Raw genomic sequence first — 14,338 nt, 5'->3', positions numbered from 1 at the left:
CGCAGCATTTCATATAGATTTATTATTTAAGTTCAGAGATATAACTTATTTATCTCAGAAGTTTCCCTAAATGAAACAGTGAAAGTATTCATTACCATGAAAATAAAGGCATAAACATATTAAGGGTGTTTCAAGAGTTCACACTTAGCTGATGATTTACAAAGCTTATTTGGCATGCTGTCCCGGGAGAGAGCCCCGAGCTCAAGGGCTCCTCGAGCCCGGGGCTTCCTCCCGTTGGCAGAGCAAGAAGGGAGCCTGAGCTCGGTGGATCTCAGAACTCCCCTGCCGCTGTAGCTAAGGGAACGTAAGGAATTAGACCAGCTTGATTGTTAAGTATGTTGAATGTCTTTGGATGGTGGGAGGAAACCGGAGAGCCCGGGGAAAACCCACGCGGACACGGGAAGGACATACAAACTCCCCACAGAAACACTCACCGGTCCTATCGAACTAGGACCGGCAGTATTCTTGCTGTGTGGTTCACAGTGCTAACCACTGGACCGCCGTGCCGCCCAATTACAGGTAAAGGAGGAGAATAGGGGAGGAGGGGGGTTTCTTCCAAACGAAGATAAAGTGAACTGAAAACTTAGACTATTTATGGTGCCTTAGGGCTCATATGATTGGAAGACTAGTGATTAGCAAATGCGAGACTGGACGTGATAAATCATAAGCACGTGATCCTCTCGAAATTAGTTTATGAATAAACTTCACTTCAAGAGTTCACACTTAGCTGATGATTTACAAAGCTTATTTGGCATGCTGTCCCGGGAGAGAGCCCCGAGCTCAAGGGCTCCTCGAGCCCGGGGCTTCCTCCCGTTGGCAGAGCAAGAAGGGAGCCTGAGCTCGGTGGATCTCAGAACTCCCCAAAATGCAGAAATTAATCGCTCGGGACAGCAGCCGCGTATTCGAAGAAAAAACCCCCCAAAAGGCAGGAAATTTAGAGCTATATCCGGCTGCTGGATATAATAGAAGGAAAGAGGTTAAATGCATGGGCATTAATTAGATAGGATTAATAAGGGTGAAAAGAGGATTCTGATAACTCTTGCTGGAGTTAGAGTTTGAAGGAACCCCTGCGGGGTTCATGGTTTTCGGGGTTAAGAAGAAGGGGAGAATAGGTGGTTTGAAGCAGTGGAAAGAGAACTTTGAGTGAATCTTGTGGGAGTTGGAGCTCTAAGTGACCCCTGCGGGGGCCAGAGTAGAGTGAAGGTATGGAGCAGAGAGTGGAGGAGAGTAGCTCTTACGAAAGATGGAGCTTTGTGAGAGTTTGAGTTTAGAGCGGCCTCTGCGGAGGTTAGAGCTTGAGGGTAGGGTGTAGATAGGAGTGACCTCTGCGGAGGTTAGAGCTTGAGGGTAGGGTGTAGATAGGAGCGACCTCTGCGGAGGTTTGAGCTTGAAGGTAGGGTGTAGATAGGAGTGACCTCTGCGGAGGTTTGAGCTTGAAGGTAGGGTGTAGATAGGAGTGACCTCTGCGGAGGTTTGAGCTTGAAGATAGGGTGTAGATAGGAGCGACCTCTGCGGAGGTTTGAGCTTGAAGGTAGAGTGTATATAGGAGTGACCTCTGCGGAGGTTTGAGCTTGAGGGTAGGGTGTAGATAGGAGTGACCTCTGCGGAGGTTAGAGCTTGAGGGTAGGGTGTAGATAGGAGCGACCTCTGCGGAGGTTTGAGCTTGAAGGTAGGGTGTAGATAGGAGTGACCTCTGCGGAGGTTTGAGCTTGAGGGTAGGGTGTAGATAGGAGCGACCTCTGCGGAGGTTTGAGCTTGAAGGTAGGGTGTAGATAGGAGTGACCTCTGCGGAGGTTTGAGCTTGAGGGTAGGGTGTAGATAGGAGTGACCTCTGCGGAGGTTTGAGCTTGAGGGTAGAGTGTAGATAGGAGTGACCTCTGCGGAGGTTTGAGCTTGAGGGTAGAGTGTAGCTAGGAGCGACCTCTGCGGAGGTTTGAGCTTGAAGGTAGGGTGTAGATAGGAGTGACCTCTGCGGAGGTTTGAGCTTGAGGGTAGGGTGTAGATAGGAGTGACCTCTGCGGAGGTTTGAGCTTGAGGGTAGAGTGTAGCTGGGAGGAGCAATGAGTGGAAGAGAGTAACTCTTGCGAGAGTTGGAGCTTGAAGCGACCTCTGTGGAGGTCAGAGCTTGGGGGTAGAGTGTAGATAGGGGGAGATAGGTAGCAGTGAGTGGAAGAGAATAACTCTTGTGAGAGTTGGAGCTCTGAGCGACCTTTGTGGAGGTCAGAGCTTGAGGGTAGATTGCGGATAGGAGGAGATAGATATCAGTGAGTGGGAAAGAGGATTTGGATAACTCTTGCGAGAGATTGGGGCTCGGAGCGACCCCTGTGGGGGTCAGAGCTAGAGGGTGAGTCATAAGGAGAAGAGAGGTAGTTGAAGTAGAGTGAAGAAGTTTTAGCTTGAGCGGACCCCTGCGGGGTTTGGAGCTTGGAGAAAGAGTCTAGGCGGAAAAAGAATAGGTAACATCGTGAAGAAGAAAGGACTGTGGCCGCTATGGCCGAATCCTGCGAGAGTTGGAGCTCAAGGGGGCCCCTTCGGGTGTCTGAAGAGTCTAGACAGGAGAAACAAGATCATTAGCGGTAGAGTGTAAAATAGATTAGTTGGGAGTGGAGTGTAGAGAAGAAAGGAACGAGAGGCTGAAAAGTAGGGTTATAAGGATAAAAGATTTGGAAAAGTTGGAAGAAGGGAACAAGCACAAATATAATACATATGTACAAACGCAGTAAATGCGCAAAGAACATGTGGATACAAACGTCTGCATCTGTAAATAGCTATTGGTGATTGCAGAAGATGCTAACTGCAATGGCCCTTGAGGGAGTCCTTGGCAAACATGTAAGGGTGCCATGGGTGGACAATTGGGCTTCTGCGGGGTTTGGTTTGGATGACTCTTGCGAGAGTCGAGGCTCTGTTAGACACCTTTTTGAGTTGGAGCCGTGTGAGGAGGTGCTTGGGGGTTGGTTAAAGCCTGTTGGGCTTTCTTGAGGTGGTATTTACTGAGACGTATATAAGATTTGAAAACTTCAGAAGACCAGCGACCAAGGGTCTGGATCTGATGGTGTGAGAGCCCGTTGTAGTGGCTGCGCCAATCCTGAATGAGTGGCTGGAAAAGGGCTCTGGGAAAATACCTGATAGGCGAAAGATTTCTTTAAGGTGTTTTTGAAACCAGAATCGAGATACTGGACGGTTAGCGTCATCAGTAAAAAGCGGGGCCAGTGGGTTAGCCTCTTGAGATTTTCTAGGCTAAGAGGGTTTGGAATGGGCGTGTAGGTGAAGGAATATTGAAAATGAGGATAGAGTGTCCTCTCTGGAATTAATCTGTTTTGCTTTGTTTGATAAGGAAAGAGATAGTTTCCCTGTCTTGCAAAGCTAGATCTGAGATGGTGGGGTGGAGTAGAGGGTTAAATTTGGATGTAACTGTTAATTCAGAACATTTAAGAAACCCCCCAAAAAAATGCTAGATTGAACATAGCATCTAAGGTGCGGGCTGTATGGGAGGAAATGTAACCTTTACAGAGGGTGTAGATGCATGAGGTAAGGATTTTGAGTGTAATGGGTTGTCTAGCATGGTATGGAATTGTTTGAACGAATTCCATGCTGTGAGGTATGCATTGAGGGTTCTGGGAGCTATTGCTTGTAGGATAAGAGATAGAGAAGTTTGATGAAGATTATGAAGTGGGTGGTTTATGGAAATATCGTTACTGAATAAGGAGGGACCGGCGTTGGGTGAGGGTCTGCTTCCGGGGCTAGTTGCCAGAATATCTGCAAAGAGAAATGAGAGAGAGAGTCAGCGATTTGGTTTTTGCAACCAGGTACATGTTCAGCAATCATGATAAATTGTTTTTTAGCAGATATCCAGATAAGGTGTCTTAAAAATGGCATAAGCGATTGGGAGTGGGAGCGCCCTTTGTTAATGCAATGCACTGTAGCTTCGTTATCGCAGTGAAAGAGAATGCTAGATGTAGACCATTCGTCCCCCCACAGGATGGCTGCTGCGATGATAGGGTAGAATTTGAAGAGGGCTGAAAAACATTGGTCTTTGGAATGGAATTACAATTGGGTTGGCCATGTTGAGACAAACCAGTGTCCTTTATATTAGCCACTGTAACCTATTGGAGGGGCAGCGTCTGTGTATGTGTTGATGTCAATAGGGGATGCAATCAAGTCGCTGTAGAAAAAGGAACAGCCGTTCCATTGCTTAAGGAAAGAGATCCATAAGCAAAGTTCATCGCGACTGGGTTTGGAGAGAAAAATTGTTTCTTCTAAACCATGAACTGTGGTGGATAATTGAAGGAGGTGGGAAATGAAAGGAATAATGCGCATAGCGAAATTTAGATGGCCGAGAATTGGTAGGAGTTCTCGTTGTGTGCACATCTGTTTTTCAAGGAAAATTTGGGATAGAGAAATTATTCGATTGATTTTCTCTTTAGGAAGGGATGCTTGGAATTTATGCGAGTCTAGATTAATACCCAGAAATTCGATTGAAGTACTGGGTCCTTCCGAGATCAGCGAAAACCTGCTGGGTGATCGCTAGGTGTTTGGCTGGAGGAGATGACGGGGGGGAAATAAGAAAATCGTCTAGAAGGTGAATGAGGTATGGTATTTCGTAAATATTAGACAGAATCCAGCATAAAGCTTCTGACATCATGTCAAATATTTTTTGGGCTGCTTTTGCATATGAAAAATAGAATTGATTTCGCCAATAAATGCCAAAAGGTGCCAGAAGTCTGGGTGGATTGGCATGATTTTAAAGGTAGGGGAAATGTCTTCTTTGGCTAGCCAGGTGTTACGACTGGCTATCTTTATGAGAGAGATCTCTTGATCAATGTCGTGGTAGTTAAGTAAATATTCGTCCAATGGGATAGTGCTGTTAATGCTAGGAAAGGAGCAATTGTGTTGGGACGAAAGGTCGACTACAAGGCGTTTTTGCCAGAACATTTTTGAGTAGCGACACCAATGGGGCTAATGCGCGAGATATTAAAAGGAGGAGCCTTGGAGTTCCAATCATGAAGTTGTTGTCGATTTCTTTTTAATAAGATAATCGACGGTTTCAGGTTCGGAGGTTGCAGACTGCAGGTTAGGACAGATTGGATAAAGTGAAAAATGGAATGTATCCTTTGTGAAGAGGATGTGGAGTGTAATAGGTTGGATGAGGGTCAGCTTCTGGAGCCAGCAGTCATGATCTCTAAAATAGAAAAAACAAAGAGAATCAGAAATTAAATCTTTGCAAAATAATACAAGTATGGCAGACATGAAAATTGTTTTAGTTTATATCCATGCGAGGCATCTTAATAAGGGCATGGGCGGCTGTAAATGGAAGCGCTTTTGATAATGCATGGTCCGATGACTTCATTGATACGAGGTGCAAGGATGGTAGGGGTGGGTGTTCGTCTCCTAACTGGATGACAGATGAATGGAGAGCTGAGGACATGGGATATGGCTAGTCTGGTGGTCCTGGAAAACTGGTACCCCTTGAAGACTGAGCATGTGAAGTGATAGTGAAGTTTAAATTTGTATTTATAACAGTCAAGTGGGAAGTTTGTTTCTTTGCCGTTTTCACATCCGACTGACTTGCTATATAATCTTATATGACGCTTGTAAATCAACACATGAGTCGCTGGCGTATTACAATTGGACTTCTGTGCTTGATGGCATAATGTTTTTCAATAGCTTGTTAATATTTACTGGTTGGGTAATAATCTTTTCAGAAGTTAAATGTCAAATGGAATTTTATTTATTATTTTTTTTTTTAAATTTTTTTTAACTAAATTTACAAGCGTGTCTGGCCTATTCATTCATAAGGTCTTTGCAACAGAGTCAAGAGAGAGGGCGGGACCATCTCCAGTCTTTTAGCTCATTGGATGGAGACGCTTATCTTTACAGCTATTGGCTTAAGGAGTTTCAGTCAGGCCATGCAAAAGGTGCAAAAAGCCTGGCGGCCATTTTGTTGATCAAATTCAACATTGTTTGTGGCTGGAGCTGCTGCTCTGCTGAACACATTCCAGCAAACAATCTGTTAAACGATGGATAGCATGTGTACTGCTAGGAGAAGGTGAGGGTTCCGTTTTATTGCAATAGCTTTGGAGTTTGGCTTATATCTTGCTGGGAAATAAGGTTGAAGACACAGCAGATGCGTTGTGGAGGCTCTTTGAAGTGGAAGGTTTTGGTGTTGTTGTTTAAGCTGTTGATGAAATTGTTGGAGTTGTAGTTGTTTGAAATGGTAGCAATAGTAGTTGTTGTTGTTGTTGCTGTAGCTTGTATATTGTAGCTTGTAGATTGAAGCTTTTAGATTGTATATTGTAGATTGTAGCTTGAAGCTTTTGTAGCTTGTAGCACTTGTAGCTTTTGTAGTTGATGAGCAGAGCAGAGCGTTCTTCCAAATGAAGATCCTGAAGATTGTAGCTTGTTGCTGCTTTAGTTGTCCATGCTGGTTTAGAGTTGGTTCTTCAACAGAGCTAGCTACGGTGAAGCTGCTTCTTCCAAACGAAGATAAAGTGAACTGAAAACTTAGACTATTTATGGTGCCTTAGGGCTCATATGATTGGAAGACTAGTGATTAGCAAATGCGAGACTGGACGTGATAAATCATAAGCACGTGATCCTCTCGAAATTAGTTTATGAATAAACTTCACTTATTTGCTGAAATTTGTATTAAAATTTGTTTTATTTGTATTGTGCAACATATGTTTGTAAGAATTTTATGCATAGTATATATTTTGAAAAGGGGAAAACAATAAATCACTGCATGAATGCTGTAATGTTTAAATAATATTCCATTAAAAACATATGAAGGTTACGTGACCATCAGGGTGAACGCAGCCTCTTATTTCTCACAGGACGCGTTCTCTGTACTTGCGGTCTTCCGAGTTCATTCTTCTGAGGTAACTTGGCAAGACCAGTCTTCACAAGAACGCAAGCCCTTTCTCTGTGTTTTTTGACATTGAGAAACAGCCATTGTTTCTTAGCAATGAATTGAAAACAATCTATAAAGACAAAATGGTGTGGCTTGATTTTTATTTGCTCTCTTTGCATCTCCTGTTTTCAAAATAAATGTCCCACATACACTGTAAAGTTAATATAAGCTTAGATAGACTTAAAAATAGATTAACAGTCTATGTTTTGGCTAACAAACTTATATTTAATTATTTAGCTGTCTAGGTATGTCCCTCATTCTGAAAACGTAACGCTTATTTCTGGAGCTACATTTTTTTGCAGTTTTTGTTTTTGCTAATACACTAGAGGCTGCTGTGAATGCTTTTTCAGATCTGAAATTTCTCTCGCGAGTGTCATTCGCGCCTGCTGTTCTCACGTATATCCACTAGTTGCCACTGTCGACTGACTGAATGACTGACTGCCCAATCGACTGACCCTCCCTCCTCCTTTCCTAAACCTGACCAATAGTGTTTTTTAAAAGCACCGATTGACCGGCCCACCCACTTCCCTAGATGCAAGGACAGTTTAAAAAGCAATCCAAAATAGATAAGCCTTGCCTGATTTAGACCAGGTTTTTCAGATTTTACCATGTTCTCACCCTGTTATTTACTTGATTATTTTATTTTTTGGCTTGTGTTTTTGTCTTACCTGTTTTCTGAAATTGTTCTTCACCAGATTTGAACCGTGTCATGGTGGTCAACTCCTCTTTGCATCTCAAGTCTGCTGAATACATGGCGAACTACTGGATAAACTGGTAACAGCGTGAAGTCCGTCCATACGAAGGTAAGCGTGAAAAGGAACGACATCATACAGCGACTTCATACTTCATACAGTGACATCATACATACTTCTGGTTATATAATTTGCAAACTCCAGAAATGTGTGTAAGGCACATTTTCAGAATAAGCCTATGTTGCCTGATTTTGTTATATGGCACCTTTACGAATGTTGCAATATGTCACAACAGTTACAAATAACAATAAAGCAGTCAAATATAGCATAAGACAACTTACTGTTTATTTTTGTCACAACTAGTATCTAAATATGTATCAGAGATTTTAAATTGTTTAATAAGATGTTTTCATCAATCTGATTACAAGTGATAGAAATGAAAGGTGTAAATGAGGTCTTAAATGTTTTGGACTTTCAGTTGACAATGCATTTTATTGGTTTGCTTTCATGTAGTGTAACAAGGTGATTTTAATGGGTTTAAACTGCCACAAAACACCATCAACATTTTTCCAACCGAAGTATGTGACATGTCGACAACATGGAGAGTTTTTGGGGTAGTTCTGAATTAAATTATATTAATTAAGTTATGAATTAATTATATGGATGAAATCTGTAAGCAGGTCAACGACTTTAGATAAGTGTGGATTTTAATAATTTTATAATAATGATTTTTTTACCATTGTATACTGACTAATGTTGTAATGCTTTGTGTACAGTGGTTACATACCTACTTTACTTTACATTACATTACATTATGTTACATACCTACGTTACATTAACACCACCTACTGTCCGAAACGAGAAAATTAGTGATAATGGCATTTTAGCATTGAAACTCAAAACAAAACTCAAAAAAATATTTTTTCTCTATCTGTAAATTAGATGTTGTTTTGTTTTCTTTTTTTCTCGTAAATAAACTGCATGTTAAAATGTATTTAAATAAATAGATATAAAAAGTATATCAAAATATTTAAAGTATATTTTAATAAAGGAACCTATATCTCCATTATTTTCTTAATGTAAAATTAAATGCAATACATTCGCAAATAAAAAAACAAGTTCATATATTATGTACAGTTAGTTAGTCATTTTTGTAATAAGATTTTAATATAAATGTAAAAAATAGACAAATTTAATTCACAATCAATCAAACTAATCTTGTCACAACCTTTACATATTAATTGGATAATTGCTGTTTGTGAATTGATGGCCGGGCTGCATGGTGGCTCAGTGGTTAGCACTTTCGCAAGAAGGTCACTGGTTTGAGTCCCAGATGGACCAATTGCCATTTCTGTGGATTTTGCATGTTCTCCCTATATTCGCAGGTTCATGGGTTTTCTCCATATGCTCTAGTTTCCCCCACAGTCCAAAGACATGCGCTTTAAGTGAACTGAATAAACCAAAGTGCTCGTATTATACGAGTGTGTGGAAATGCGAGAGTGTTAAATCAAGCAGAATTTTCTCGACAACCAAAACATACTGTCTTTTTTTAAGATATAACATGCCAAAATTAAGTGAGTTTTTCCTTAAAACAAGCAAAATAATCTGCCAATGGGGTAAGCAAAATAATTCTGTTTTTCCTTTTGACATAAGATTATTTTGCTTACCCCATTAGCAGATTATTTAACTTGTTTTAAGGAAAAACTCACTTAATTTTGGCATATTATATCTTAAAACAAGACAGTGTGTATTTCTTGTCTAGAAAATTCTGCTTGATTTAAGCGTTTTTAGATATTTGTCACAGCAATATTATGCATTAAAGGAAGTTGAGCTTAATGTGACCGCTTAAACTGTCAAGAGCGGTTACAAAAATGAGCACCAAATTATATTGCATGACTACATTTTGGGCTGTTTTTGTAGGTTTAAAGCCAATGTCTACCCAAAAATACTCATGTTGTGCTATTGCATTATGTTACTCCAAAGTTGTATGTTCATGGTTCATGGGTTTTCTCCATATGCTCTAGTTTCCCCCACAGTCCAAAGACATGCGCTTTAAGTGAACTGAATAAACCAAAGTGCTCGTATTATACGAGTGTGTGGAAATGCGAGAGTGTTAAATCAAGCAGAATTTTCTCAACAACCAAAACATACTGTCTTTTTTTAAGATATAACATGCCAAAATTAAGTGAGTTTTTCCTTAAAACAAGCAAAATAATCTGCCAATGGGGTAAGCAAAATAATTCTGTTTTTCCTTTTGACATAAGATTATTTTGCTTACCCCATTGGCAGATTATTTAACTTGTTTTAAGGAAAAACTCACTTAATTTTGGCATATTATATCTTAAAACAAGACAGTGTGTATTTCTTGTCTAGAAAATTCTGCTTGATTTAAGCGTTTTTAGATATTTGGACTAGAAACAAGACAAAAAATCTAAGTAACTACCTCTACCTCACTTTTACTCTGATTGCTGGCATACTGGAGGTGTCAGTGACTGCTGCGCTCACACCTTACGCATGTGCAGTATGAACGGAACGTTCCATTATTCATGGGAGCCCTCGGTTTTGAAAAGAAGTAATAATGTTAAAATCTTAACAGTTATGGACAGATTTTAAAGCTTATGATAGAAAATTTAAAAAGAGCTACTGTATATGATTAATATAGGCTTCTTGGCATTGCTCAGGTCCTCTAATTCCTCGGGGCCCTAAGCGGCTGCTTAGCTTGATTATTAGTTAAGTCCGCCCCTGGTCAGAATGTAAATTTACATTCAGACTGTCTACAGTTTTTGCTCAGACCACCACCTCAGACATAAGCAAAAGAGCTGTTATGCACTATTGAAAATTTTAGATGAAATAAAGCACTGTGCATTAATTGTGCACTATTTTAATAACTGCTGCTTCATTTGGGCATATAAACAGTCTGGTATAATATAAAACGTGACTTACTGTGCAAATGGATGTACAGAACAGCGGTGCTGGCATCTTGCTTCAATCTGACTGGATTGTGAAGATTGAAAACTCCCTCTGGGATTTGGCAAACATAACAAAACAAATATATATTTTTCTAATAGACTTTAATTAATTAATTTACTGTAGCTTGGTTCAAAACACATCTTATTCACTTAAAACCAATGAAAGTTTATTTATTAAAATTAAAAACTTAATGAAATTAGTTTAAATTAACAAAATTGAATCATGCTTAATTTAATTGAGCCCTAAATCATTTTTTTTTTAGTGTAGTTATGTTATGTTGTAAGTTAAGCAACCATCTTTTTTGTGTTTATTTAAAATCTGGCCACATTTATTAATGTTATTATGTCATTATTTAAAATTTTATGCAGTTATTGTTGCAATTATCAAAAAAAGAGGAAAAAAGATAAAACTAAATACCTAATGATTTTTTAATTATTGTCTGCTAGGGTTCTTTGATGAGCTTTAAATATTTCAAATGTTATAATGCAGTCCTTCTGGAAAAATAGGTTGGAAACCACTGATGAAGAGAATAACTTCCTTTTCAAAAGGACTTTGTGCTTTGCAACTTTGTCACAGCAATATTATGCATTAAAGGAAGTTGAGCTTAATGTGACCGCTTAAACTGTCAAGAGCGGTTACAAAAATGAGCACCAAATTATATTGCATGACTACATTTTGGGCTGTTTTTGTAGGTTTAAAGCCAATGTCTACCCAAAAATACTCATGTTGTGCTATTGCATTATGTTACTCCAAAGTTGTATGTCATTTTTTTCTGCATAACCCAAAAGAAGATATTTTAAAGAACTCATTAGCGTCCATCTATTTGGAGGTATATAGAGAAAGCAGACTGTATCTTTAGGCTACAGCCCTGCCAAACATCTTTTGGGATCCTTAAAGTAATAGTCTACTGATAAATGAACATTTTGTTCCCATTACCTTTTGTTGTTTATTTGTCTTTGCAATGCAAGTCAAAGGAAACCAAAACTCTTTACTCACATTATTTAAAAAAATCTTTCTGCAGAAGAAAGGGTGTCTTGCCTAGCTGCTTTCTAACCTAAAGACATAGTATTTTTTTTTTTTTTACGATGTTGGACGCCTACCAAACATATCAGGTTTCACCTCCAGACAGATGGATGCTCATGGGTTTGCTATCTGTCAGGAAACTCTGGCGTACTGCAAAAGCAAAACAAGCTTACCTGACAAAACAGACAATTTAGCCACTCTCTTCTGTTGGAGGGGGATTTAAAGAGCAGACGAGATCTTGTTAGAACTAAAAACCAAATTTACAGTCAAAGCACTACACCCATAACACAAATGGGTGTAGTTAAATATTGATGTAGCAACCATTAAAGCCTCTAAACAAACCTACGTGACGTGTATCTGATGAATGAAGGGTGTGGAAGGTCAGTAACTGTGTAGTCAGTAACTGTGTAGTTCCTCAAGTCATGATAGAAGACTGTATAGAGGCTATACGTAAATGTACACTTTTTGTCGGTTGATTTTTGGTTGTTTGAAATAGTTGTTTCATATTTACATTTACTCATTTAGCAGATGCTTTCATCCAAAGTGACAAACAAGAGAGGATAAAAGATGAACTTAAAATCATCATAGAGGTGAATTGGAGCATATAGATTTTATGATAAATCTAAGTTACTAAATATGAGTCTAAAAATAAAATATTCAATTCATCTTTATTTGTAGCGCTTTTACAAATGTCAAATTGTCAAAGCAGCTTCACGTAGAAGATTATAGTGAATTGAACATATTGTATTTCCTTAAATTAAGCAACAGCCCTTCACATGTTTGTATTTCCTTTTTTCTTTTCTAGTGCACATTTTGATGCTTTTTAATTTCTTTATTTTTTTATTTTAAATAAAATTACCTAAAAATTGAGCAACAGATTTTATTCATTTCTTGTATGTTTTTATTTTATTTTATTTTGTAATATTTTAAAATAAATTGTAAAAATAAAGCAATAACATTTAATAGTTTTGTTTTCTTGTTTTTATACGCAGTTTTTGTTAATTAACTTTTGTGCAACTAATCGAATCGAATTACTAGCCCTTCATATTTTTTGTATTTTTTTATTTACTCCTGTAATTTTAAAGATGAATTTTCAGCCTCATTACTCCAGTCTTCAGTCACATGGTCCTTCAGAAATCACTTTAATATTAATAATAATAATAATTATGATGATGATGATGATAATAATAATAATAATAATAATAATAATAATAATAATAATAATGATTATTGTTATTATAAATATTATTATTATTATCAATAATAATAATAATAATAATAATAATAATGAAGTAATAATTCATTTGAAACTACATACAATATGAAAGCAGTTATTTAAAGTTTTAATAAATATTTAATAATGTTTTTACAATTAATAAATGCTGCCTTGATGAACAGAATTTTCTTTAAAAAAGTAAAATAAAATAAACAAACTGACCCCAAACTTTTGAATTTAAATTACATTGCATCTACATGCCAACTGATTCTCATTAGATATTAAGTAGACTGTTAAGGGTTGGGGTTAGGGTTAGTGTAAGTTGACATGTTCTTATCAAGTTTCTTTTAGTCAGTGAAATGTCTGTTGTAGGAGCAGTATCAACAGATATTAAGCAAATAGTCTACTAATACTCAAATGGAACATCTAAATAAAGTGTTGATCCAATTTCAGGCAGCCCGGTGGCTTAGTGGTTAGCACTGTCGCCTCACAACTAGAAGGTCACTGGTTCGAGTCCCGACTGGGTCAGTTGACATGTGTGGAGTTTGAATGTTTTATCTGGGTTGGCGTGGGTTTCCTCCAGGTGCTCCGGTTTCCCCCACAGTCCAAAGACATGTGGGTTAGGTGAATTAAATAAACTAAATTGGCCATAGTGTTTAAGTGTGTGTGTGTGTGTGTGTGTGTGAGAGAGAGAGTGAATGTGGCAGTGTATGCATATGTCCCAGTACTGGGTTACAGCTGGAAGGGCATCCGCTGCGTAAAAACATATGCTGGAGTAGTTGGCGGTTCATTCCGCTGTGGTGACCCCTGATAATTAAAGGACTAAGGTGAAGGAAAATGAATGGATGAACCAATTTCATTCAATTTTACTGTCTTTTTATCATAGCAATATAAAAGTTCTTGTCTGTTTGTGCGAAATTAAAGCACTTTGATACTTGAGACTTGCCAACTGATTTCTTCCATTCATCCACATTCCATTTATAATTATTCAGTTTAATTATTTTAATAACTGTTCAATTACCGAAGTTAAAAATCAGCATTAATCAGCATCCATTTTTCCATCCACATTTTCTATTCCCTTGTCAGATTACAGATTGTCTTTTTGTCGTCTTTTCTTTCTCTCTTAAGTAAACATGCCCCTGCATTTTCGTTTATTCAGTTTGCATTTTCTTCCTTAACTAATTAATTCATCAAACCACAGCCTTTCTTCTCCTCTCAGATACACTCTTGATTAATAACAAAGAAAATATTGGCGATTTCACATCCACTTGCGAATGCACTGAACCGGGAGTTGAGTAGAAGTGTAAGAGCAGGCCCATGCGGGTCCAGCGCTGTGGTCTCTTACATCTGATGCACTTCACAGAGAAAGGCTGATCAACAGTCCACCTCTGCTCCTTTCCCATTCCATTAACATTTAATGCTGTCATCGCGTCCTCTGATAAGCACATCTCCCCCACACGAGCTGATGAAGGCCACTCACCCACCACACTTACTGATACGCTTTTATTTGATCGTATGAATGCACTATTA

The 14,338-nt window shown here is 38.6% G+C and overlaps 1 long non-coding RNA gene across 2 annotated transcripts in view; it reads left to right on the top strand.

The window, feature by feature from the left end:
• The window catches only part of LOC141378298 (uncharacterized), an 82,861-nt gene that overhangs the window by 51,877 nt on the left and 16,646 nt on the right, over window positions 1-14,338 (top strand). For both annotated transcript variants that reach the window (XR_012392444.1, XR_012392443.1), the window contains one exon: window positions 7,603-7,710. This is a non-coding gene — a long non-coding RNA (uncharacterized lncRNA). The remainder of the gene's footprint in view (window positions 1-7,602; window positions 7,711-14,338) is intronic.

The sequence above is a fragment of the Danio rerio genome, chromosome 16, assembly GCF_049306965.1.
Source record: "Danio rerio strain Tuebingen ecotype United States chromosome 16, GRCz12tu, whole genome shotgun sequence".
In the NCBI taxonomy this organism is placed as follows: Eukaryota; Metazoa; Chordata; class Actinopteri; order Cypriniformes; family Danionidae; genus Danio; species Danio rerio.
This window is presented reverse-complemented; position numbering and strand designations above follow the sequence as displayed.